This window comes from Neodiprion pinetum, chromosome 3, assembly GCF_021155775.2.
Source record: "Neodiprion pinetum isolate iyNeoPine1 chromosome 3, iyNeoPine1.2, whole genome shotgun sequence".
Taxonomy (NCBI): Eukaryota; Metazoa; Arthropoda; class Insecta; order Hymenoptera; family Diprionidae; genus Neodiprion; species Neodiprion pinetum.
In genome coordinates this window covers 3,361,593-3,381,620 of record NC_060234.1, presented here as the reverse complement: position 1 = coordinate 3,381,620, position 20,028 = coordinate 3,361,593, and the positions used below count along the sequence as shown (strand labels likewise).

The following is a 20,028-nucleotide window of genomic DNA, read 5'->3' as shown; positions in this document are numbered from 1 at the left end:
GGGTAAAGGGGCGTGGGTAGGTCGACCCTTGGTTCTCCATTGGCATCGTTAAGTTTGAAGTGAGCGGTTGCAGGGTTGAAGAGAAGCCAACTTGGCGGAGAAAGAGGAGGCGGATGGAAAAAGAGAGAGCGAGAGACCCTTATCGAGACAAAGCCAGCGTGTTGACCGTGTGTCTAGCCTTATAGAAAAGTTTCTCGCTGAGCTCCGGAGAGTTCGCCAATTACGCCGGGTTCTCCTCCGTAACGGAGTCGAAAAAAATTACAACGATAATAACGGTGAGAATAAAAAAAAAAAAAAAGAAAAAGACGGCCAAGAGACGCCATCTTCATTTCTTATTCATACGGTCGAGGAATTTTTAAGTTCGGAAATTTGATAAATTCAAACTGAACAAAAGTTCGGGATCATTGTCAATCCGGTAACGAACATTCAAGGACTGATTTGTAAAACCAGGATCCGTACGCTCTTTTGGAATCTGAATTTCTCTCACTTTTTCAGATATTCCAGACGGAAAAGAAAATTTTTCCAGTAACCCTTCAAAAAATATGCTTAATGACTACTTATTGTAAAATATATTCTTTTACACTAATAACTTTAATATTATCCAGTAAATATATTACCGTCCGATTATCAATTTACAAACAACAGCCTGAGATTTTCCGTAAAAAAAAAAAAAAAAAAAAAAAAAAAATACGGATTGATCGAGTAATATACATATAACGTATTAAGTGATGCGACGAAAGAAGATTTCATGTGTAGTTTGTTTTTTCTTGAAATCGATAGTACTTTGTATTAAGAACGAGTTTATTTCTTCAACAGACTCAAGATTCCCTGACTTTTCCCTTCTGTAAGAAATTTCCCGAGATTTCCAGGTTTTTTAGTTTTTCCACGTGCTTACGAACCCTGAAATTTAAACAATCACTGACCACTGTGGGATTTTTGCTATTGCAAAATTTAGAAGCTTGTAGAAACTTGAAAAGTGGAAAATTTGAACAATCCAACTTTCTATTTCGATTTCGAGTTGTAATTTCATTTTCACCAAAGGCCCCGTCGACTGAACATGACGAATCGCAAACGAGCGGGATTAGCAATTTAATTCAGACAATTTGATGTCGTATTATTCGGGCAATGGAATGGCAATTTGAAATTTCCGCCTTTCCACTTTTCGCGTTGCACGATATTTCGAAAGCGTTAATGGAAAATCGTTGGTTCGAGAGTCTCTTACTCGAGTTTTCAATTCCGCATATTAACTTGGCCCGTATTGAAAGTGACGCGTAGATTTGGCGAAAAACGGGAAACGTCCGAAACGGTATGATAGAAATGACTTCGTCGGAAAAAACGGTAAGTGAGAAGATAATCAGCGTGAAAATTCGACCGCGAGAAAAAAGAAGTCGATCAAACCGCGCTCGATTTCATATTTACAGGCGAAATTTATCTGCAAAGTGATTCCCGCGTCTCAAGCTTTTGACAAACGTCACGAAACTGGATTTTCGCCGTCAGTGGAGAGGAGAAAAATCTGTTTAAAGAAAATCCTGCAAGATAAAAATAAATAAATAAATAATCAAGAATCAAATTTCTCTCTGTGCTGAATAGTTTTTGGAAAAATGCTATTCAGGAATCTTATACGTCAATTATTTCTATAGATTATTGAAATCGATTTACTTGGAAAATTTTTCCTCTTAAACGGAAGAAAAATCTAATGCATACGAAAAGCAATAAAAAGTATCGTACATTTTCAAAAGAACTAAATTCTTCTATTTGCTGAATTGTTTTTCCAAAAAGGTGATTAGAGAATCTACGATGACAATTATCTCCATCGATAGTTCAAATCGATTAACCTATAAAATTTTATTGTAAAACAGAACAAATTAGAGGCGTGTATTATTTAAGCAATGTGATAATTCGAATTGTTGACGAACATCGGTCATTTCATTGATGATATCTGTCAATCGAGAATGAGGGGAATTTCTAGGCCTTTGAACGATGAGAGGCAACCCTCAATTACGTGATTGAAATTTTGAGGTCGATGTAGAGGCAGCCGGTTCTCCAATTTACCGTCATTTCACGCATTCAAATCAATGAATCTAATTGTAAGTTACATTGTATACGCTTTGCAACATCGCGCCAGCTGCAGAGATTAAATGTCGTGATCAAAAGATAAATAGCCTTATCTTATTCGTATCGCTTTCAAGAACATGAAATAATTATTCTATTCATTCGTTGTTGATTGTCAATAATCGGAAGACCTCTCTCGATACGGTGTAAATAATTGTAAATCGCAGAAAAGAATAAGACAGAGGTAAAAAATACAGTACATGGATAGTTTTGATTTTAATATTTAGTAGGTGAAGTTCCATTTGAATTCTCACATTTCTAATTCTATCATTCTTTTGGCGTATTTGTATCTTTACGTACACAAGTGACCTGATCACTAGATAGCACTGAATTTTTCCGAATGAAAGATAGATACTTGGAAATCGAGAATTTAAAAAAATTCTGAAACGTGAGAACGAGAATATTTGGATAGGGAATGGCGATGAATTGAAATATTATAAGAAAGCTCAGAAACGTTAAAGCTTCAAATTACAGAAATGAAAATACTACGAAGTTTAAGAATTTGAGCGTTTGAAAGATTTCGAAATCCGGAAGCTCGTGCAACATAAATTTATACATGAATAAAGGAATAACGAAAGGTCGAAAAAAGGAACAGAAAAATATCGTATACCCTTAAAAACTGTAAGAATTAAACAATCGTAAACCATTGAAGATAAGCAAAGGGTCGGAAATTTTAGAATTCAGAAAAAGCTGCAAAGTACAATTTTTGAAAGTTGGATTGATTTCAGTCTCAGAGAGCGAGAGAGAGAGAGAGAAAGCATATTTATTTGATCCCAGAGTGTAACTCCCCAAGGACCCCAAAAAACCAATGAAAACCTGAGATTAATTAACTATAGAATGATAGGAAAAAAATAATACTAATAAAAAGTATAGATAGAAATATTAAAATAAAATAATGTAACATAAATAAGGAATCGAACAAAAGGCGTCGAGATAAGAAGGGGAGGGGAAATAAATAGGGCGAACAACTTGTCATCCTGGTAAAAGCGACTATCGCAGTTTGTTCAATGGAGAAAATGTCTAGGGGAGGGTCGATATTTCGTTCGAGGGCCTCGATGAATGGCTTAGGATGAATAAAAGAGCTGCGGGAGGGGGATGATTGAATTTCCATATAAGTCGGTGAAAAAATATGAGGGCAAACGGATCGGCGGTAAAGAAGAGCGATATCTCGCGGTTCCTGAGAGTGACTGACTGCAGGCGTTAGTTTTAGAGCGTTCCGTACACCGGAAGCTATGCAAAGCCGTCCCGAGTTGAGTAAAGAAAACATGGCTGAAGCCACCAGCGGCCGGTTTGCTCCGACTTTCGATCCCCGCCGCCTCCGAGGCTCTTTAAACTTTCATCCCTTAACTTCGAGTTTTCGTTTAAAGTGCGCGCGAAATACGCGACGCGCCTTTCCACCTTCGCATGTAAAAGAATTTCTCTAATTTTCTTCCCTTCCTCCCTCATTCCAGTCGGACTTTTCAGCCGTACTATTTTTGCCATGTTATTTTTGTTTTATTTATTTTATTTCTTTTTTCAATTCATTTAGTTATTTTTTTCTCCGCTTTTGCATCCCCTACTCCTCGCGATAACCTGCAGCCTGATATTCGCGAAAAGTTCGATACCGCACGAACCATTCCAAAGTTATTCAATTTCTTTCTGCACTCTCCGACTATCTTTTTCCTTTTCTTTTTCTTCTTCTTCTTCTTCTTCTTCTTCTTCTTTTTTTTTCCTTACTCGATTTTCACAACTTTATATTATATATAATATACGCTCCGCTTTCTTATTCCAACTCGATCGCCTTGACCCACCCACAGCTTGGACATTTTTCTTACAACTTTTTATGATTCGTTCAGATTCTGAGAGGTTCGAGTTTGGAAAGTGATTTCATCAGATTTTGGAAACTTTACTCTTCTCGAAAAACGCTTTTTCACGCACTGAGAGGTTCGAAAAATTGCATTTTCAATAAAAGTAGTACTGGGACCATAAAATCGAATAACCCTTTGAGTCATAGTGGTAAGTATTCCGACCACATATTTTACATCCATTTTATTGTATATTTAGAAAACTTTTAAACATATTTACTCGCAATTTTTTGCTATTTCTAACAGTATACTAGTAGATTTTTAATACTTGAGAATAATTGTTGCGATAAAATGTAAATTGTTATTGTTAGAAATAAATTGATTGAAAAAATTTGTCCAACTTTGATAATCTGATTTTAGATTCGTAATCGTCGACCCCAAGAACCATAGTACATAATATATTGTTATAAAAGTTGACTCAGCACAATAATATGTGATTCAAAGGGATAAATTATAATTCTAGCTATAAAGCTTTCAGGCCTTTTTTAGTCAAAAATGACGTAAAAATTTCAGTATATGGATATAAAACAACAGTAAATGAAGAAAAATAAAATAAAATAATAACTCTCCCGAGGAATTTTGTTCGTTTGAAATCGACGATGTCGAAAAAAAGCAAAAAATTGTAAATCTTTCGAATTATACTTAAATCAACTAAAAGTTTTCACTTCTTCAACTATAACTCTGCAATAAATTTTCCAATGAATTTCGGGGGATTATTTCCATCCTCCCCTTTTTCCTCACGCCCCATTTTCCCTACTTTTTTTTGTTTATTCCCAGTCCTTTCGCCGCGATGCGACGTCAGCCACGTTTTCTCTTGCAAAATTTTTTACCCCACGTACCTAGTTTCTTTCTCACCGTTGGTGTCACGGCTGCAGCAGCCACTTGCTCGAAAAATTTTACCTTCAGCGTAACGTTAGTCTGTCATTATTATGAACCCGGCATAGCAGCAGCAGCAGCAGCAGCAAAAGCTCCGGCGTTAGGAATTTTTTCTTTTTTACTTTTATCCTTCGGCTCATTCTCTTGACGTACCTTTTTTTTCATTTTCTTTTTTGTTACCATTTATTCATATTTTTCTCCTTCAATATTACTTTTTGGTATTCTTTCGTTTCTAATTTTTTCCTGGCTTGACGTGCTTCCAAAAAAACAATTGGCGCTGCTATGAAAGCTCCGGTGAACTCGAGGCGAACGGAATAAAAAAAAAAAAAAAAAAACTTTGACGGTTTGTCTACCGACTCTGTCTATCCACCGAATTTTATACAGAGTAGTCACTTTTCGCCAATATTCTTTTTGCCATTTTTCTTCTATTCTCTTTTTCACTCCTCCTTCGCTCCACAATATTTTTCCTCGTTTTACTTTCTGTTTGTTCTTTATATACTCAATTCCTTTTCACACAAGCGTAATATTTTCTTTTTGTATTTTACGCGTACCCGCGTAAAGGATGTGAGGGTGAAAATTTCATGTACATACCGGTTGAGTTTGTCGCAAAGAAAATGGGTTTTTTTTCAAAGTGCCCGTCAGGCATTGAAAAGACAATTCGCGGAGTTAATTTTTCTATCATTTCCACTGATTATAATTAGCGAAAGGACACGGCAAACTAATTTTTCAGAGGATTATACTGGGATGGAAATCTCTGTGAAGTTTAAACAAAGCTCGAGACCTAGCTTTGAGCTTTAGACACATTGTAAACTTTGTAGAAGCTCTGAATCATATCCCAGTGAACACAATTATGTCAAACTGATGTCAGAATGACGTCATGTCACGTCATGATTTACGTAAGATGTGAGTCATATATGAGTCACATATGACTCATAATTTCCCACTTCCTGACGTAAGAATCTTACGTAAGATAAATGACGTAAATATGACCTCCAATTTACATCATTATGACTTGACTGGCGTCAAAATGACATAACTCTGATGTCATAGAGAAGTAAAGTCGGTACCGGAAGCTTACAAAAATATGACGTCCAGCTGACGTACTTGTTATTTAGCTGACGTCAAGATGACTTAAATTTGAGGTAAAATAGTGATGTAAAGTTGCTTACAAAATTGTGACGTCTGGCTGACATGATTATAACTTACCTGACGTCTCGATGACATAACTCTGATGTCATAGTGATAAAAAGTATTTAAGAATGCTTATAATAATATAACTGTTACAACAGAACTTGTAAAGTCAAAATGTTTATATTTTTCATTTATAAATAGTGATTATTTTGTTACTGTACCTCTATTACAATATAATAATTGATTTTGAAATTAGTTTATATATTTTATTTATGACAATATCCTAATATTTTCAATGTTAAAAATATATTTAATGTTTGCATTTAAAGAGAATTTGCGGTAAGTTAAATTTGGACACTAAATATAAAAGTAAAAATTAAGAAATGTCATATGAAATTCCACTTACGAATTATTAAATCAATACATGATACAACATAGAACATAAATAGAAAAGTATCGTTGATCGTTTTTTTTTATACCGTCGTGACATTGGTATTATGTCACTCGTATGTAAAAGAATGACCGGAAGCTGATGCTTAAGTATGACGTTCATCGTACATCAATTTTACGTGAAAGTATGAGTTGTTTCTTACGTAAGAATATGACGGTATTATGATATCCTTTTGACGTCAGAATATGACTTGTAATTTATGTAATTGTATGATTTATTTCTTACGTAAATAATATATAAATTTATGACTTTGATGCGACGTCACACATGTGATAGGGATAAGACGTAATATTTACGTAATATTTAAGTCACAATCATGACGTCATATAAAAGTCAAATTTTATATCAGCACTATGTCATAATGATGTCATACTACATGACATCATATCAGAGTCATCAATAAAGTCATTTTTATGTCATATCTATGTAAAAATTCGATGATCTCTATGTGACCTATCTATGACGTCATATGGAGGTCATGTGTTCACTGGGATTTTGTTCCCTAGTTACACGCTGAAAACGCTCCACCAATGTTTCTTTGACACGTAATTACTCGGTAATGAAACATAATATGAATTCCACTCGAAGCTGAAAATTTGTCTCGAACCGCAAACTGCATTCCAAGTTCTCTTCCGTGCCTTCATTTTTCCAGCATATTCGAGTCACGGTCAAATTAACGCGCAGAACGTATTCTCAGCGATTTCGGACAGCCGATAAAACGAGATTCAGGCAAACTAAAAATTCCAAATGATACCGAAGGCAAAAGAAATTCATCACAAATCACCGCCACGTGACATAGTTTTTTCTCGTTTTACGCAGTATTATTCGTTTATAAATAATAAATGACACAAGTTTACCGTACCCCGTATATGATATAATTGAATGAAAAGAGTAACGCGATGTTACAGAAGAGTGATAAAAGATCTAAATGACACAATACGGTATGGACGTAAAAACAGGTTGAAAAAAGAAACAATAATAATAAATAACAAGGTCTCGGTTAAAATTACTTTCCAGCCATTAATTTGATCACCGCGCGTTTTTACTCACAGTTAGGCTCTCTTCTGGTTGTCGTAATACGTTTATTTTATACACGCATACTATAAAACGTAGGTATATAAAATAAATATCCGCAGGAGATTTTTCATCTTCCATAAATGAAAATACATTTTTATACCACGAATCTCGTGAAATTCAATGTCTCATTCAATGTAATATAAATACACGCATATACAGTAGCGCTCAAAAGTATTTTGACAAATATAGTAATTGAGTTTAATTACATGCAAGAATAAACTACAAAAATCAATAATATTATTTGTTGAAAGAAATTCGATGTTCTACATAATTGTTAGAAATGAAGATAAAGTTAAAATAACGAAAAGTAAGAAAAACTATTGATCAAAGTAATAACGAATTTCATATTATCAAAATACTCTTGAACGCTACTGTATGTATAACCATTTGAGTTACAGATTGTTGTACCGAGTTAACTTTTATAACAAGACAGTGATTTTCAGGATCGATGAATTCGGATTTTATAAATTCAAGATGGCGGATCCATGTCTGAAGAAAATTTCCACTTTGATCGAATCCGGTAAAAAAACTCCATGCAGAAGTTTTCGGTGTCGCTGACCGGATTTAATCTAGCAACTTTCAAAATCTGATTTCAGATTCGTAATTGGCGACCCCAAAAACTTACAATTTGTGTAAAACGCGTACAAACACTTGTAGAGGGATATCAAGTTTCTCAGGAATCGGTTAATTCTTGAATTTTCAAAATTTTTTTCAACCGACATGTTTCCAACAAAAATAGTGAATACACAATAAAATGGATATGAAATAGGTGGTGAGAATACTTGTCAGTACAGGACCGAAGGGCTTGGGTTGCGTTAAAAATTCATCTCGTGCCGGATCGGTGATTCCGAATGTCGTAATTTCGTTTTTGTTCCACGTACTGTGGGACGCGTTTTGCGTCCGCATGATCCGTATAAAATCTCGAATAACGTTTCGCCCTGTGTATAAATTTTATCCACACGTATTACGTATACTATACGTATATATGTAAATATTACGCCCAAGGGATCGCTTCCAATGGTCAACCGTACTGCGAATCCCTTATTGTGTCTTGCTTCGTTTAAATTGCGTATCTACCCCGCTTACAAAGTTCGAATTAAAATTCAAACGGGATATAACGAATCGTCGACGTACCGTGAATCCGTAGAATATTGCCCTCGGAAGATAAATCCTAAACTTTTTTCCTCGTATTTTTTTGTTTTTTGTTTTGTTTTATTATTTTTTTTTTTTTGTTTTCTCACCCAACAATTTCTGCCGCGGTATGCGGTCGTCGCATTCCTCGGAGATATGAAATCAACGATTTTTCATTTAAAAAATATCACAGGAAGGATCTTTTTCTTCTCTATCCTTATTTTTTCTCACCATTCGATCGCGTCAAGATTTCGCTTCGGTGTTTCTTCTTTCCTTTTGAAATTGTACCAGAGTTGCGAATTTTTTTTTTTTTTTTTTTTTCTGCAAATACGGACGAAACGAGTTGGAAATTCGCAGAACGGAACGAGATCTGAGCTTTATTTATTTCCGGAGCCGGAAAAAAGTGGAAGCGAACAAAAAACGAGCAAAAAAAAAACAAAAAACAAACAAACATCACGCGTAGAAAACTCAAAAAATTACGGAGTTAACCAGTCAACGAGATCGCGGCGAGCTTTTACGAAGCTTGCACGTTAAAGCGGGACAACGTAGCTTCGCTTCGAGTTTTAGTCGAACATATAATAGTTTTATTTTACGGGGTAACAGTTGTACGCAGTAGGTATCGATAATAAAAGCTTCGTTATCGAGTTATAAAGCTCGGACAGCCTTGTAAAATATAAACGCGAGGCAGGAAGCTGAGCGGGCGTAGGTATTTTCAGGTTCGAAGCTCCCTGATTTCATTTCAAACCCCCGGACTTGCTAGTGGTTCCTGCTTTCATGCGCCTAGAGATTATATATCCAACTACGGGATGTGCAGAGGCTGCTTGTACCGAAGCTCACGATCCAATTTTCTCACCCCGATGTCCGCGAGTAAAGTAAAGTAACCCGCCGAAATATCGCATCTTTCGTTATTGCATTTTTCCCTGAACAGAGTCATGAGGCACGAGCCTTATTAAATAGTTTTTTGAATAGTTTCATTTTTCCTACTATTTGCTTTTCTTTTTTTTTCGTGATTTTTTTTTCAATTTCTCGCTTCTCCGTTTTCGAAAAAGAAAAGAGAAAAAGGAGGTTTTTGTAATCACCCCGAAAATCAAAAGTTGAGTCATCGCGATATCTCGATAACGAGTTGACGGATTTCAATGATTTCATTCTCCGTCGATGCGGCTTTTCAAAACTTGGAACTGATTAGATTTTGAAAACTTTTTCAATTATTCAAACAATAAAATTCCAAAGAATCAAACGAAGGCGATGATATCTTGAGAACGGATGAATGAATTTCAACAAATATTGGTACCGTGAGGTTTTTTCGATCGCTAATTACGAATCTAAGGTCAGATTTGCAAAATTTATGCTGACAAATAATAAATCAAAACAATTCGATTTTTATGAAAATTGCTAATCGAAGGTTTGTTGGGTGGCTGATTACGATTCTCACATCAGATTGCGAAATGGAAAATGGTATATCCAACATGGGTGAAAAATATGAAAAACATGGTCGAAATCGGTAAGCGGAGGTTTTTGTGGTTACCAATGACGAATTCAAGGTCAGACTTCGAAAATTTTCCATAGTGTATTCGTAACAGTGATTCAAAATGAAATGAAATCGTCATATTTTCATGTCATATAATACCAGAGGGTTTCTAAATCCTTGATCACGCGACGAGTCCTGTTGAATGGGAATTTTTTTCAGCCTCACGCCGCAACTTTGAATCTAGACGTATGAAGAAAAGTCGTTCCAAGAAAAAAAACCAAGGAAGTTAGTGAAAAATAAGGAATGAAAACACCCTGAACAAAAATAGCAAAATGAAAAACAAAGTGGATTGAAAAATCGGCGACATCGAAGAGAAATGAGAAAGACAATGAGAAAAGTTGACTCACCGTGGAAATGAGTTAATTTCAACTTTAACCCGTTACCTGCATATCCGGGCTAATTTCTTTTATTAAATAATTCATTTTCTACATTTGTTTTCTTGTTTTTTTTTAACTTTTTTTTTTTCTCACTCGCCTACAGGAAAACATGATAACTTGTACACCACGTGTGGTTCGTAAAATGGAATTAAGCAAGCGGTAAATTATAACAGCGTAAATAAACAGTGGAATAAAGCCGGCGGAGCTTTGCAGTTGGGAAAATAGTACCTACAGGTTTATACCCACGCATACCTGTGTACTAAGATGAGCCAAAAAAACTAACCTATCTAATCTATGGTTTTAAAAGAACCTATTTACTGAGAAAAAAATTATGATTTTTAGCCTAATTTTAAAAGGTGTCGTCGGCCATTTGAAATTTCCCATTTAAATGACACGTAAAAAAATTTTATTTCGTTAAAAATGCTGTAACTATTGAACCGTTTGAATTGAAAAAAATTTCCTAGCATATTCTTGCAGGCCATTAAATTATCTAAAAAAAAGACCCTGGAGTTGATTTTTTAAACTCCAAATTCGTATACTTACGGGCCGTGAAATTCGAAGAAAAGTGGAAACATGCAGAGTAGCGTTAATACAAAATTATAATCGAACTTTAACGAAAAATGAAGAACAAAAACAATTTATTTTGCGAGCAGTGCAATTACATCGCCAGCAATATCCCAATTGCAACAAACAAAGTTTTATCAACGATTAAAAAGAATATTAATGTTTAAAAGCGCAATAAAAAATAAATAAATGAGTTAAAACTCTACTTCTTTGACGAATCTAGTTTATAAACAACATCTTTCACACACCTCCTTTCATTTTAGTCAAAGTTTTTTCATTCAGTACGGATATTTTCAACCGTAGAGCCCTAAAACTGCATATTTCCGCTTTTCTTCGACTTTTACGACTCGTAAGTAAGCGAATTTTTGAGTCTAGAAAATCAACTTTGGGATCTTTTTTCAGAGAATTAAATTCCCTGCAAGAATTTGCCCGGAAAATTTTTTTATCTCAAACGGTTCAAGAGCTGCAGTATTTTTAATGAGAAAAAAATGTTTTCCGTGTTATTTAAATGGGAAATTTCAAACGGCCAGCGACACCGTTTAAAATTGAGCTAAAAATTTTTCCAAACGAAAGAATTTTTTTCTCAGTAAACAGGTCCTTTCGAGACCATATATTCGATGGGTAAGTTTTTTTTGGCTCACCCTACCGTGTATCCATACACACGCAAGTAGTTCTATAATGTCGTGTAAAATTTTCGTTGTATTTTGTATTACACGTACACACCGCATTGCAATTTCGCAAAGACCTCACGAAAAGCGGCCATACGTGGGAAATTCCATCCGGCATGACGGCACCGAGCTTTCTCCTCCTCGTTTTAACGTAGAAATTTCTCGAGCACATCTCGCGTACGTTTTCATACATACATACGTATACATGTAAGATACATTCAACCACGCGTGCGAAAAATCCTGCTGCAGCTGTAACTTCGCCTATTGGAGATACGCTTATAGATCTCGGATATTTCTCGCTCGCTGTGGAATAGAAATAAAGAAAAATGTGTAAGGAAAAGAGTGAGAAAAGACGGGGAGAGAGAAATAAAAAATAAGAAAATTGGAACGAAACCGTAGCGATCGCGTTGAAAATAACGCGAGAAAAGTAAAAGAAAAATGAAAGAAACGGGATCGGAGAGCGCGAAAAAGCTAAAATTGACTAGAGCGAACGCAATCCTTTTTCCACCTTCTGTGAACCTCGAGTTGTACAAAATTACATGCATGTTGTTTTTTTTTTGCCGTTTTCCACATAGCCGATATTTTATTTTGAACGTGGAATTTTTTTTTTTTCATTTTTTTACCATCCGATTGTCGACTCGCATACCGGAGTAACCGGTGATGATAATGTGAATAATGATAGCAACGATAATAATATTGAGAAGAAGGTTCGATATCCGACAAACGAATGAATAAATAAGAGAAGTGATACGTAAATCGATGACGGGGATGATAATGAATACGGATTTAATATATTCGAGGAGAAATATTTCAAGCGAATTAGAAAATCTCTTCAGCAGGGGTAACGCGCCGTTTTCGCATCCCCCATTATGCCGAGCCTCATATAAATACCATCGCTGTAATAAATATTCAAGAAAACAGGGTGAATAGCGAATGAATAAAATACCCCTGCATTATTAATATCGGCGAGCATATATACACATATATATATATATATGTATAGGGAAAGTGTAATAATGTATAATGCATGCACCTGAGTATTTAGAAATTTTTTTCATCACTCACAGTCTCAATTATTTCTTTACTTAACTCTCGTGGAATATTTGAAATCGTAATTATCTAAATTTTTGGCAAATAAATTTTGAAATATGATATGAAACGGTTCGAGGATCTGAAAATATGATTCAGATTTTCATTTAAAATTCTGGAATGGACGTATTAACGGTGACATTTGGAAAAAATTCATTAATCTCAAGATTTAAGGACGAGAAGAAGAAAAAAAAAAAATTATTTAATATCGATAATAAAAATGTCGATTACGCTGCTCAATAAGAATCGTATCGATCGCATTTTAAAATCATAGAACAAGCCTCGCCTATATTTCTCCGAGTGTAAAATCAACCGTCGTTAATCGTATCTGGAAAAAACGTTAACAATTTTTTTCCCGAATAGAGTCGGTTAGATATTAAAATTTCCAAAACAGACGAAGACGAATTTTGGCACAAAAACAAATCGGCGGAACAGTTTTTTCGCTTTACATCTCACAACTAGGAGTCGAGTTTGTCGGTCAGACGGTCATTTTTCTAAAAACATGTTTTTCCGATTCCGGGGGATTAAAAAACGCAAAGATTCGTTGAAATTGAAAAATCCAAGAAATTACACGTCTCCTGCATCGCCGGAGGCGACGAAAAGTAAAAAATGTCCTAGATGAAATAGGTCCCTTCGTCCCGATTCAGGATTACTTGTTTCGTTCAAAGATCCTCCGGATACGATTCCGCAAACCAAATACCCGCGTATATTCGCTTCTCTGCACCCGCTTCTGTTGTGCCGACTGTCTAGATTCTCCCACGAGTGCTAAGCCCCTCCTCCTTTCTCCCTATTCTATTATTCCATCTTTCGTATCAACGGCTCCTCCAGCCGTGAGAAGAGTCACTAGATACGTTACTGGTACATAATGTACACAACGCTTCGTGACGTGAATTTCCCTCCCCCCCTCTCTCTCTCTCTCTTCGCAAGCTTGCAAAAGCTTTCCCAAGTGATGTATTATACGGTTATAATTTAGAGATGATCACATATATCAGCAATTAACTCATAAATTTCAAACAATTTAAAATCTTTTTCCTCTTATTTTCACAAATCGAGTTATAGATCATTTCTTGTTCACGTCGTAATCGTCAAATTAAAAAAGAAATCTGTTCCGAATACCACAATGCAATAAAGAATGGAAAAAAAAAAATACAATCAAGCATTGAAAAATGCGTTCAATCATCTTCTCACATCGTTTTGTAAAACACGGATAGAATACACGGTGCGAGAGAGTGTGTTGTGAGAAAAAATTGTTTCTCGCGATTGAGGAGGAGCATATTTAAGGTTAAGGAAATAGTTGTTCCTCACGTATAATCTGCAAGTATAAACTACTCGTGGGGTCTGCGTAACAATGTATAAAGTTTTACTCTGCGGTTTTTCCTGCGCTGCTGCTGCTGTTGCTGGCTGTTGCATTTACAGGATGTAATCATTCGAGAATAGAGCAGCTAAGAGATACACATACACACGTACATACATACATATATATATATATATATATATATATATATATATGTTATATATACATGTATCTCGTTGTATTACATTATACATGCATCCGCGTGTTGCCGCGTAGCCGGGTAACGGTTGGCATTACAATAGACACGCGTTTGCGTGTGTATGCGGGAAGTCTGTTGGCAACACCCTTAGCGCCCTGTTCTTACCGAGGAGAGCCGAGAAGTGCGGGGCTGCATATTTGATAAGACATTTCTCCACCGCCTTTAAGGGGCCCTCCGTCTCGCTCGTTCCCCCATGCATTAGCATGGTAAACACAGGGATTTGCATACTCGGGTCGAAACTCTGTTGTCTCCGACCCATTTAACGAGTCTCACCGATTCCTGATCGACCGGCTCATCCTCTACCGCGTTTAACGGAACCCGGTTCGATTGTAAGGGAATCGATTATACGGAGCTAATGTTCCGCGGAATATATACCGGGACGATCTGTTGAAACTTGAGAATCAACCGCGCGTGCGCCAAATTATTCAATCTCATTGGTCGGCGAAATATTCCGTGCAGGCGGGCCAACCCACGCAAAATGTGTACGTTTGAATTTTCGAAGAGCGTGAGCATCAAATTCCGATCGTTCTTTGAAGAGTCAACTTTCCGACCCGGTAACAAATGTTTCCCAAACCTTTCCGAGTCGCTGCCTCGATTATCTGAGATTCCATCCTCGAAAATTCGTACATCAACCACATCGCCGGCAGAAACAGTTTGACGGCTGAAAACTCGGGTTGGCCAGCCTGCGCGAACAGCCGATAAGACTCGCGCATGCGCGGATGATTTTAAACTTTCAAGAGATTGTCTCGGTATAGGAGGAGGATTCTTTCTACGGAACATTTTTCTAAACAATATTTTTATAAATAATATTTTTCTGCAGAAATGCAGTCAAGGTGCGTTTTCAGTAGAATCCATCGTTATTGTATAATTAAAGTGCGTCAATTTTTTGAAAAATGGCACGACAAAGATCGAAAATCTTATTTTCTCAAAATTGGAAGAACACAGCGTTAATAATTTGCAAATTATGGTTAGATATGAATCGTTATCGGATATTCAAAGTTGTCACAGTACGTGACTTTTTGAGATCCAAATATTTTTACACCGCAAGGATTTTTCGTTACACAGAAATCCTCGAATTAATTTCATCTGTAAATGTATGGGCTCTCCATTAATTCAGATAGTATGTAATAATCGAATATCTAGACCGTACTTAAAACCTTGATTACATGTGAATAATGAGGATCGTTTTATTGAGGGTGAAATTTATCGCTCAAGTGTTAGCGATTTGTTCGGGAAGAATGAACGAAAAAAAAAAAAAGAAATCGGACCAATAATTTACCGAATCCATTTCTACCCGAATAAGTATAACATTTACGGTAGGTGATATTCATTAGTGAGTTCCTAGTGTGGCTCGCTATTATTTTGGCATCGAAGTTGTAACATGTTTCTTTGTTTTTCTACAGAAATTTAACACTTCTGCGTCGCTGTTCACTGGCGCACAAAATTTTCTTGACAAGGATACTTTGTCCAATTTTGTCTCAAAACAACAAAAACAAAAAAAAAAACAATAAAACATTGAGCCTTCAAGGTAATCCGTTAACGAGTTATTACCGTACACATCTGTCACGCGACGAAAGTATTTTCGAAGAGAGGAATTTAAAAGATGGCACCGAGCGTGCGAAAAGTTGAAAGAAAAAAGTGCAAGAATTGAGAGAAACAAGGGGGAGAAACAACATCCCGGAGATGTTGAAATTCTTTCGTTTAATTGCTACGGTATTGGCGATAAGAAAAAAAAGAAAACCAAAAAAAGAAAAAGAAAGCAGGTAATAAGAGTAAGTTTCGATTGAACAGCGTGTATAAATAAGGGCGAGTCGTCGGTGCTTCGAGAAATTATCTACCTTCGAGTCGAGGTGATCCTGCGAATCTACCGGGTAGAGCGAGGCTAATTTCGCGGCGGATAAACTCGATCACGAGTGTTAATCCTAATCGATTTGATAGAAGTTGGTATTATATATATATATATATATATATATATATATATATATATATATATATATATATACCTCTGCTATGCCGACTTTCGCATCAGCAGGGGATAACAAAACGAAGATCGGGGGGCGGCCGAAATTCCTCGCGATCCTTGAGACAAGTCAACCGACGGAGCCAGCTCTCGACTGGCATCCCTTATACGTGTACGAGGTGAGGTGGAGAGAGAGAGAGAGAGAGAGAGAGAGAGAGAAAGAGAAAGATCGGCAGAAACGGCGTAAACCGCTTCCTACACTCACCATGCCTGACAGGTAATTATATGTCAAGGGGATTTCGATTCGTTTGTAAATATATATATATATATATACGGATATATATATACTCAGCCCTCCTCGATTTGGGACGAATTATAAAAACCTCGATCTGAAGAATCACGCCTCGCTAGTCGAATTATCCCGCAATTTTACCCTACTAAATTTTCTCACCGTATCACAGAATCAAAATCCCAGATGAATAGAAATTATCAAAGTACGTGCAGTATTGCTGTTGTTTTTTCAAATTTATCCCCGCTTTAAAATCGTACGTCAAATATGTTTTTTTTTTTTTTTTTTTTTCACATCATCTGCATCGCCTCATTTCATATTCAACGAGATATTGGTTTCGATTCTTACAATTTCGAATGGATTCAGCCACATTTGTGATAATTGAACGCAGTTTTTTTTTCTCTCTTCTTTTACAACATTCACATTTCAATTTATTCAGTCAATTGAATCGTGAAAAATGAAGAATATATATTCCTTGCTCAAAAGTGACTCAAAGTAACAAACATACCGAATCGTTGAACTTTTCGTCGCCTACGGTATGACTAATCGATTTTCTCACTGTTATCCGTTTCCTTTGTTCCTACATGTTTTTTTTTTTTCGAACTTGTTTATTCGCAATGTAATTGCATCGGTTCGTGACTTTTTTCGCGATCGGATGCGAGAGAGAAATTTATAGGCCAAGGGATCAGTCGTCGAATTTCGTGAAGCTGGGGTGTTTTCGGAGAGGGGGGAAGGGAGGGGGGGGGGGGGAGAGGGGGTTGATCCATTCCAGCAATAAAGGGAGGCCTCGCGAGAACCGGAAATGCGAGACAAACGGCGACGTTTTAGCCGGTAAGAATACTTCCGGACTGTGAAAAATAAGTGTCTTGAATTAAGAGTGTACCGGTAGGAGTGATTTATTTTACGCAAGAGAACGAAACTCGAGACGAAATGAGGATCCGGATTCCGCAGAGAAACCGACGAGGTTTAGATAAAGAAAGAGAGAGAAGAAAAAAAAAAAGCTCGGAAGCCGCGCTACGACTGTTATTACTACACTTTGCTCGCTAAATTTCTCGTGCAAATTCAAAAAGATTTCAAAGCTTGAACGAAAATGGCGATGAAGAAAAAAAAAAGAAAGAACAAAACATACTGCAAAATTGAATTTCAAATCTCTGTGATGGGGAGGAAATTTTCCGTTAATCTCAATTTAAAATTACCCAAGTTTAGCTTTCGGAACAATATTACTTCTAATATTTGGAACAATCTGCTCGGACGAAATCCAAAGCTGATTATAGTCAATTACTGTTTGAACGAATGCAGAAATAGATGCACTTTCATTCAATTTACAATTCGTATAAATCCGGGCCGCAATTCTGAAAGCCGGAAAATATTTTCACGTACAAAAGTTTCGTTGAAATCAATCACGTTTTATCTATACGATTGTGTATTAACTCATATTTTGCAACGTACCTTGATGGAAATCAATTATCGATACGGGGTATAAATAACAATCAATTGAAACGAAACGACGAACGAATTAATTTTTTGCTACGTCTTTTCGATTGCAATATTCCAGTACTTTAATTACTCGTTGCTCTTCGTATCACAACAACGAATATTTTCATACTTTGGCGTTTATTGACTTCATTTACAACGAATTGCATACGCGTTATACGCATAAGATTCCTTCGCTAATTACCTTGTTAAATTTTCTATTCGATTAAAATGTCGAGTATTCGATGATAAAAATTTTCTGCGTACAGACTTTTGTTATACAATTTTCCAACTGTTTCGACATTATACTTTATACTCAATCTACGTACGTATTATCGTGAATTATAACATCGTACATTTTTCTGCAAAATGTTTTCGACACGTTTTGTTTCTCCTTTGTTTGTTTTTTCTTAATAAATATAGCTGGGATAATTTGACGGTAAAAAGGGGTGAAGACCACCCTTGCGTTTAACGGCAGTAATTTAAAAGCCCATCATTTAATTTTGTCCCCGCGTAGAGAGAATGATAATAAAAATAAATATAATAATAAAAATAAAGGTGATGTATAAAAATCGCCGGTCGCAACCCTTGAAAAACTTTTTCCACACCGCTTGCAGGCAGACGGGGGAGAATATAACTTCGAAACCAACAAAGTTAAACAACATAAAATGCTCTTTATTCACCCTATATTACGTGGGAAATAAGATGATTACTAAAATAAAAGTTTTAATCTTTCGCCCCTCCCCCTCCGCCCTAAAACCGCCTTTTCTCGCCGTCTCTCCGTCTCTCTTTTTCAACATCGTTGAATGAAAAAGTTTCTAATATGAGAAAAACGCTTTACCATCTGCAGACGGACCTGTATTATTCCGATACGGTACTTCCTGCCATTCTTATTTCGCATGATTTTACACGTCAATTGACGTTTTCGGATTTTCAGCTACGATTTCACTTGTCGCAAGCAATTTGGCGAATGATATTTAAGATTCGCGATTGAAGGAGACAAGAGGAAAAAAAACAACAAAATAACAAATCAATCTAAACTTCAATTCATTTTCTTTATCGATGTGAAACGGGATCCGGAAATTCTTTCTCGGATTGATCGGGGATTCAAAAGCAGCTTATTTCAACTTGAAGCCAATCGAAACGTCGACGCTTCGGAGTACAGAAAAGTTTGCGAATGCAATTTTCCCGGTAATGTTCACGCCTTTACGACTCGGGAGACAAAAATACCTGTTCATAATCATATGCATATATATATAAATATATATGTATATATGTATATATATATATATGGGTATATATATGTATTACATATCCGGATACATAATCGGCACTTTTCGTGTTGGGAAATTTACAATTCGTCAAGATAATTTCAATTCGCTTTTTCCTTACCATTCAATTTTCGTTACTCCGTATTCTCAATTCGAAAATTCGTTTCAAGAGAAAAATAAACACTGTTCACGCGTCCGCTTTATTCACCGACCAAGAAAATAAGTCTGACAAAACTTTGTTACTCACATTTTTCTCGTGATTGTTGAATTTCACAGTCAACGGCTCAATAAAAACAAACTAGAATTAAACTGTATCACTTCACGAAATCGGTTCATCTCACTCATAATTAATTAGCCAGTGATCTCAACTTGTAAGCAGCGTTGATTTATCGACAGAATTTTCCGTTTCATTCGAGAAATTGATTTTGTTAATTTCGGGAAAAAAAAAAAACAAATAAATAAAAAATTGTTTCCTCGATTTGTAAACAATAATCAACAATCGTTGAAGAGAATACATTGCTTGTTACGAATCGAGCAACGATTTTCACTCTCTCGTCGCACCCGGATCAACAAATTCACATTATCAACCAAACCGTATCTCATCCAGCGTTAATTAAACAGTTATTCAATCACG

At 36.0% G+C, this 20,028-nt stretch overlaps 2 protein-coding genes across 3 annotated transcripts in view; one reads left to right on the top strand and one right to left on the bottom strand.

The window, feature by feature from the left end:
* NLG-3 (neuroligin 3) overlaps positions 1-20,028 on the top strand; it is a 551,048-nt gene that overhangs the window by 84,406 nt on the left and 446,614 nt on the right. The window lies entirely within an intron of this gene.
* The window catches only part of NLG-4 (neuroligin 4), a 260,340-nt gene that overhangs the window by 87,945 nt on the left and 152,367 nt on the right, over positions 1-20,028 (bottom strand). The window lies entirely within an intron of this gene.